Here is a 7,111-nt window from a genome sequence, read left to right on the forward strand (position 1 = left end):
CACAGCAGGCCATGGCTGGGAATGCCGGCGGCACTGCTCAGGTGCTGGCCAACGTGGTACAGACACAGAAGGAGGTGGCCCAGTCTCAGAGGGAGATGGCGTAATCACTGGCTGATATGACACAAACCCAGAAGGAGGTGGCACAGTCACAGCATGGTGTGGTCCCACACAGAGATGGTCCACTCCCTGTGCTCCATGGCCACGAGCATGTGGACCCTGCTTGAGTCCAGAGCTGGCCTCCAGGACTGGGAGCGCCAGGTGGTAGGGGAGACTTAGGAGATAGCTCTGCTCGCAACCCCATCCCATGGAGCAGCCCGGAGGCCATCGGACACCCCGAGGGAGGAGGAGGTGATGGGACCCGTGCCGGTTACCCCCTCAGGAGAGGTGCTGAAACATCACAGCACCTGGAATCACCCCCTCCTGCCCCTGTGCATCTGGTGGGCAGCAGGCAGAATGGGGCAGCAACACGCCACCTGGGTACCCAAGAAGCAGCGGGGTCCATCCAGGCCCGGTCGCCCCAGAAGTCGCCTGCTAACGGGAACCCAGGTCACAGGGCAGGAATCACAGCAGGCCGCCTCCATTTCTGCTGTACCACCTGGGGAGCCACCTAGACATAGCATTAGGGCCCGTAAGGCCAGTAGGTTAGACACCAGTTAAGGTGGCACTGCTGCAGGGGACAGTTTAGTTATAGGGGCTTGGGCACAAACCTGCAAATATTTGTTCACATTCAACGCCTGGTACCACTATTACAACTGGCCTCGGTGCTCTGTCTGGTAGATATGACGGGTTGGCTGGTCTGGGCTGACCAGGGAGATGGTGCGGTGTTTTGGAGTGGGAGACGGCTGGGGGGGGGTGGATATTGCCGGATGTTGTGGGTGGGCTGGGCTCCCCATCTTCATCCACCCCCCTCCCCCCTCCCCTCTCCCTCCCGCCTACCTGATTACCCCCACCACTGGCATCCCAGGGATCCGATGGGACCGTGTGATGGAATGGCCAGCTCGCATGCCGGGATCACCCAGGTGGACGGTGGAAAGTGCCAATATGGGCAGGAGTCAAACGTTGGCATACGATGTGGAGCACCTGAGCTCATCGCAGAACGGGTTGTCATCATCCTACATTCCATGGACCAGGTGCTACTGGCAACCTAGGCCCCCACACCCTGTGGTGCAGCAGGTATATATCACGGAGGGAGTTGCAGGCAGGAGTGGCCAGGAAGCGAGGGGTAGGGTGGTGTGGGGTTGGGAGATCCGTGCCCCTGGCCAGTCCCCTCCCCTCCACGCTGCAACCCCCCCCCAGTCGGCGAACCTGGAAACGATCAGAGTGTCCCGTGTTTGTTGGCCCTGGCGCGGGCTCCCATGCCTGCCCAGGCCCCATATCCTGCCCATCCTCGCCATTCCCCGCATCCTCCTCATCGGGCGATACCTCATCATCTCCTCCAGCACATTACCCCTCTGCTGCGCAATGATGTTGAGGATGCAGCAGGCGTACAATGCTGGCGACCTCCCCAGTATCATGCTGGAGGGCCTCATCTTCAGGAGGCCGAGGCACCGCTCGACCACGGACCTGTGTGGTCACTGGATGGGTGTCATTGAAGCGGGTCTCCACATCGGTGGATAGGTGAATAGGCCTCTGGATACATGTCATCAGCCATGTCAGCAGTGGGTAGACCCTGTCGACCAGGAGCCAACCCCACAGCAAGTGGGGGGCGTCTCGAACATGTCAGGAATCGCTAAGTGTGCCAGGATGAAGGCGCTATGCACACTGCCCTGGTATCGGATGCAGAGGTGAATGATGCGCAGCTGATGGTCATATATCAGCTGCACGTTCAATGAGTGGAATCCCTTTCGGTTTGTGCAGAGTGGCCTGTCATCTGCAGATACTCATTGGGGACATGCATCCCGTGGATCACCCCCTGATGGTTGGGAACCCCGCCCCCCGGGCAGCCTGGTTGGCTTGGTTCACGTTGAAGCGGGTTTCTTGAGCCCGCTGGGCATATAGGGCCTCCGTGATGGCACGGATGGATCTGTGCACCGAGGTCTGTGAGATCCAGATAGGTACCCAGTCGGTACCTAGAAGGACCCCGTTGCAAAGTAGGTCACCTTGATGGCTACCGGGAACGGGTTTCCTACAGTGTCAGGTATGCCATGATCTGACAGATATATCGCACTGTCTCTCTACTCAGCCAGAGTCTTCAACAGCATGCCCAGTCTGGCAGGTCCTCGAATGGCAGGTGCTGAAGGTATACACAAGGCCTCATGCACCTGTTTGGTACGTCCTCTTCCTCAGCCTGTTTGGTGGCTCGCTCTCCATCTTAGGTGGCTGCTACCAGTTCCTCTTCGGCTCGCTCCGATGCTTCCCACTCTGCCGCTGTACGCTTTGCGCTGCAGCTTCCTGCTCCTTCTCGAGCAGCGCCAGCTTGTACAATCACAGGGGAGCCCCCAGGGCTGCAGCGACTAACAGGAAGGCTACCATTGCTGGTGGAATTCCAATATCAATTGACTACAGGAGGTGAAAGGCTGACATGTTAGCATTGTGTGTGACCCCGTGCCCAAACAGGTCCAATGGGCTACCTGGTAGCCCCGATTGGCACTGCGAGCTCTGCCCTCATGTTCCACCCCCCCCCCTACCTGGCACCACTGGCCCCATCGGTGGCAGGCACTGTGGGTCCTCCGGCCCTAGAACCCATCCCTGATGACGAGGGATACGAGGTGCGGGGTGGGGGGTGACGGCACCCATATGGCCGGTGTCACTCTGCAGAACCAGGGGTCAGTGTGGGTGGTCAGTGGGTGGGTAGCAAGATGGCCGCGGTAATGGCAGTCCGTGACTGTACACCGCCCCAATCCCCATGGGGCAGTCACGCCATCCAATCGACCTGTTCCACCATCACCGCTCCCCCTCTCCGCCCCCCCCCCCCTCCCCACCCTAGCCAGCCTGGACAACCTCTGGCCCGGCAGCCCACAGTCGCGACTCCTTGCAGGCCATGGCAATGGCAGTCCGTGCCAGGACAGCCTGGTGCCGAGTAACATCCCAGCCTCATGGATCATCCTCTGATTGTCCGTCCGTCCGTCCGTCCCCCCCCCCCCCCCCCGGCTATTCTTCCCAGTCTTTGCGGATGTCCCCCCCCCCCGCCCCCGGGCAGTGACAGGACTGGCAGGCCATGGTTGCGCCTTTTGGTCCATGTCTTACCGCCTCCCTCTTCTTCAGCAGCCATGGCGGCCTGTTTTCCGGTTTTAAAAACCACAGGTGAACCTCGCCGCCAGTAATTCTTCCTGGGGGATCATCGCGAGAGGCCTGGAGAATGCCAAGGCAGGCCTGTTAATGATATGTCAATGGTGCTTGCTGTGCAATTTGCATGCCCATTCCGGATTGTGGCATGGAACACCTTCACGCCGCTGGCGAGGCATTCCGTAAGGCGCCGGCCTTGGTTTTCAGCTGACACACTATTTTCTGCCCAATTGTGCTTCGCGATTCTGTCGTCGCTGGACGGAAATCCCACCCCTGGTCTTTTGAATCTATAGTAGCTGCCATTTCCTCAGCTCTTGTCATGCTACCAATTGTCAAACTTATTATTATATACCACAGTCATATCTTACCTTATTTTGATGTGGGATTGATTTGTATGTCATTCTTTGGCCTGTTTTGCCACAAAATATGGGCAATCAACCAACTTGCTTCCTCCAAATCATGATTTTCTTTCTCCTTTATAATGACTGTGGTAATACCAGGTATTGCAGTACCTGAGAGGTGAATGACCATTGGCTAGACCTAGGGGTCTACCATTGGATAATGTACATAGCCCCACCCTGAGAGGTGGGGTATAAGAACCGATGCCATCCCAGCAGCCTTCACTTTCTGTATCATCACTGCTGGGTACAGTTCTAGCTGATTAAAGCCGATTAGATATGACTCCTCTTTGTCTCGAGAGTATTGATTGTGCATCAATGACCATCAACTCCCCATATATCTCATTTGCTGTTTGTTCTCATATCCTAGAATTCATCTGTATTGTTATGGAGTCGGTGTGTGATGCACAATCAATTGCACAAAGAATAAAGTTGGGTACAACTGTGGCTTTATTACAGTCAGATACATGGCCTCCTGCTGCAGCTGGCGAAATGGCAGGGCACTGGAGGTCATGCATATTTATACAGTTCTCCCTGGGCGGAGCAATCCGGCAGGAGCTACTGGTGAACCTGTAGTGCAGGTCCTACCTTAGACCTCCAATTACAGTGGATCACCACATTCATCCCCTGTTAAAAATGAGTCCGGCTAGGGTGACGTGAAACTATATACAATTAGTGCAATTATGCACAGTGGTAGGGAAAGAAAAGTCCATGTTGACGATCCGGAGTCCGTCAAAGGTTCAGCCTGTCCGGTGCTTTGGTGCTTTGTTGGGAGCGGCGTAACGGTGGCGGCGAAGTCGGTGCTGGCGGTGGCGGAGGTGGCAGCGATGGCGGTGCTGATGCTGGCCCGTCATCGGGGAACTCCAGGAGCATGCAGAAGTCCTATTCGTCCTCTTTTGCGGAAAAGGGGAGGGGGGGGTGTGGTCTGGTGGGGTCAATATTGGCAGCGCGGTGGGAGATGGGGGGGCGCATTGGTGGGGGGGGGGTGTTGGTGTTGTACCTGATGGTGCCAGGTCCCTGAATGAGACAGTATCTTGGCAGCTGTCGGGGAACTCAACGTAGGCATATTGAGGGTTGGCGTGGAGCAGGTGAACCCTGTCTACCAAGGGGTCCGCCTTGTGGAGTCGGATGTGCCTACGGAGAAGGACCGGTCCTGGAGCAGTGAGCCAAGTCGGGAGCGACACCCCGGATGTGGACTTCCTGGGGAAGGTCAAAACACGTTCATGGGGTGTGTTATTAGTGGCGGTGCACAATAGTGACCGGATGGAGTGTAGAGCATCAGGGAGGACCTCCTGCCAGCGAGAGGCTGGGAGATTCCTGGACCGTTGGGCCAGCTGGACGGCCCTCCAAACCGTCCCATTCTCCCGTTCTACTTGCCCGTCCCCCCGGGGGTTGTAGCTGGTCATCCTGCTGGAGGCTATACCCCCGCTGAGCAGGAACTGACGCAGCTCATCGCTCAGGAATGAGGATCCCCTGTCACTGTGGATTTAGGCGGGGAAACCGAACAGGGCGAAGATGGTGCTGAGGGCCTTGATGACGGTGGCAGACGTCATATCGGGGCATGGGATGGCGAAGGGGAATCTGGAGTACTCATCAACTACACTGAAAATGTACATGTTACGGTCGGTGGAGGGGAGGGGCCCTTTGAAATCCACGCTGAGGCGCTCAAAGGGGTGGGAAGCCTTCACCAGGCGCGCACGGTCCTGCCGGTAGAAGTGCGGCTTGCACTCTGCACAGACCTGGCAGTCCCTGGTGACTGTCCTTACTTCCTCGATGGAGTAGGGCTAATTGCGAGCTTTGACCAGATGGTACAATCGAGTGACCCCTGGGTGACAAAGACTGTCGTGTAGGGCCCGGAGTTGGTCCACTTGTGCGCTGGCACATGTACCTCGGGAGAGGGCGTCTGGGGGCTCGTTGAGTTTACCGGGGCGATACAAGATCTCGTAATTATAGGTGGAGAGCTCGATTCTCCACCGCAAGATTTTATCATTTTTGATCTTGCCCCACTGTGTGTTATTGAACGTGAAGGCTACCAACCATTGGTCCATAAGGAGAGTGAATCTCTTACCAGCCAGGTAATGCCTCCAATGCCGCATAGCTTCAACGATAGCCTGGGCCACCTTTTCGACGGATGAGTGTCGAATTTCAGAGGCACGAAGGGTGCGGGAAAAGAATGCCACGGGTCTGCCTGCCTGGTTTAGAGTGGCAGCAAGGGCGACGTCTGAAGCGTCGCTTTCTACTTGGAAAGGTAGTGACTCGTCCACTGTGCGCATCCCGGCCTTGGCGATGTCTGCTCTGATGCGGGCGAAAGCGTGTTGTGCCTCGGCCGCGAGGGGGAATTGGGTGGACTGGATGAGTGGGCGGGCCTTGTCCGCATAGTTTGGGACTCACTGAGCGTAGTAGGAAAAGAACCCCAGGCAGCGTTTGAGGGCCTTGGGGCAGTGGGGGAGGGAAAGTTCCATGAGGGGGCGCATGCGGTCGGGGTCGGGCCCGAGAAGTCCGTTTTGGACTCTATAGCTGAGAATGGCTAACCGGGTCGTGCTGAACACACACTTCTCTTTGTTATAGATCAGGTTGAGAAGAGTGGCAGTGCGGAGGAATTTATCGAGGTTGGCATCATGGTTCTGCTGGTCATGGCCGCAGATGGTGACATTATCTAAGTACGGAAAGGTGGCCCGCAAACCGTATTTGTCGACCATTCGGTCCATCTCTCTTTGGAAGACCGAGATCCCATTTATGACACCGAAAGAGACCCTAAGGAAGTGGTAGAGGCGACCGTCCAGCTCGAAGGCAGTGTATGGCCGGTCCAACTTCCGGATGGGGAGCTGGTGGTAGGCGGATTTCAGGTCAATTGTTGAGACAACCCGGTACTGTGCAATCTGATTGACCATATCAGATATGCGTGGGAGGGGGCACGCGTCGAGCTGCGTGTACCGATTGATGGTCTAGCTGTAGTCCACGACCATCCTGTGTTTCTTCCCAGTTTTAACCACTACCACTTGGGCTCTCCAGGGGCTGTTGCTGGCCTCGATAATACCCTCCTTAAGCAGCCGCTGGATTTCGGACCTGATGAAGGTCTTGTCCTGGATGCTGTACCATCTGCTCCTAGTGGCAACGGGCTTGCAATCCGCAGTTAGATTGGCAAAAAGGGAGGGGGGACCGACCTTGAGGGTCGCAAGGCCGCAAACGGTAAGGGGGGGTAAGGGCCTGCCGAATTTGAGGGTGAGACTCTGGAGGTTGCACTGGAAGTCCAGGCCCAACAGGAGTGCAGCGCAGAGGTTAGGAAGGGCATTGAGGCGGAAGTTACTAAATTCTACGCCCAGGACCATGAGGGGACTGTACAAAAGCCTCGGATTGGGACGGAGTGGGATCCGGTTGCTAGGGAGATCCTTTGATTGGCAGGGTGGACCGCGAGGGAGCAGCGCCTTACCGTATCTGGGTGAAGGAAGCTTTCGGTGCTCCCAGAGTCCAGCAGGCACGAGGTCGTG

Source organism: Scyliorhinus torazame, chromosome 5, assembly GCF_047496885.1.
Source record: "Scyliorhinus torazame isolate Kashiwa2021f chromosome 5, sScyTor2.1, whole genome shotgun sequence".
Classification (NCBI taxonomy): Eukaryota; Metazoa; Chordata; class Chondrichthyes; order Carcharhiniformes; family Scyliorhinidae; genus Scyliorhinus; species Scyliorhinus torazame.